Source organism: Aplysia californica, unplaced genomic scaffold, assembly GCF_000002075.1.
Source record: "Aplysia californica isolate F4 #8 unplaced genomic scaffold, AplCal3.0 scaffold00119, whole genome shotgun sequence".
Taxonomy (NCBI): Eukaryota; Metazoa; Mollusca; class Gastropoda; order Aplysiida; family Aplysiidae; genus Aplysia; species Aplysia californica.
Window position 1 is genome coordinate 1,475,693 of NW_004797389.1, and position 761 is coordinate 1,476,453.

Here is a 761-nt window from a genome sequence, read left to right on the forward strand (position 1 = left end):
AGAGAGAGAAAGAGAGAGAGAGAGAGAGAGAGAGAGAGAGAGATAGCAGCTGAGTGAACTATCTCTTGGACCTTCCGGTTACCGTGTACGTAGACCCCGAAAATATTCAACATTGCATTAGATCTATAGACCTGATTTTTCCCCCTCACAACTCTACTGTACATGATGTAGATCTACTTCTTCACAGACTTGATTTTATTATTATTCCGTGTCATCTGTTTCTTCATCAAAAAGAAATCGGTGGGCGTCACAGAATTCTACACGTGTAGAATTCTGTGGTGGGCGTAGGCTAGGCCACTTTCGTTTTGCAAGGAAATTGAAAAACTTGGACTGTGTAAACATTCAACATGGCGGCTTGTGCTGCTTAGGTGACCAGTAACACGACAAACCAGCAACACATGTGTTGCGACATCCTTAATGAATAGTTGTTACAGCGGAATCTATTGTTAATACATAACCTCAGTGAAAAAAAACACATGCTAGAAGTCACTCTAGCCCTAAGTTGTCCTGAAGATATTGTTTTGCTACTAGATTCTAGACTATACTACTATACTATGCCGGTCAGTAATTTACAAGGAAGTGCCTATTTGCAACGCTGCGTTGCCATTAGCGTCAGTGCTAAATAAAACGCGCGTTGCGATTAGCGCCAGTGCTAAATAAAACGCCGTGTCGCCGTGTGTGAAGAAAGTGGCTATTCTCACCCGCCCAGAAGTTCTCGCAAGATCAACTCCTCCCCTCTTCTCTCTCTCTCTGTCTCTTTC

General features: G+C 43.1%; 1 protein-coding gene across 2 annotated transcripts in view; it reads left to right on the top strand.

Moving 5' to 3' along the window:
* Positions 1–318: 318 nt before the first annotated feature.
* Positions 319–761, top strand: part of LOC101855782 (probable palmitoyltransferase ZDHHC21) — a 10,928-nt gene continuing 10,485 nt past the window's right edge. The window contains exon 1 of one of the 2 annotated variants that reach the window (XM_005096025.3): positions 319–368. The gene's annotated coding sequence lies outside the window, so the exon portion shown is untranslated. Of the gene's footprint in view, positions 561–761 lie in introns of both variants that reach the window. The other variant, XM_005096024.3, reaches the window with a different exon arrangement.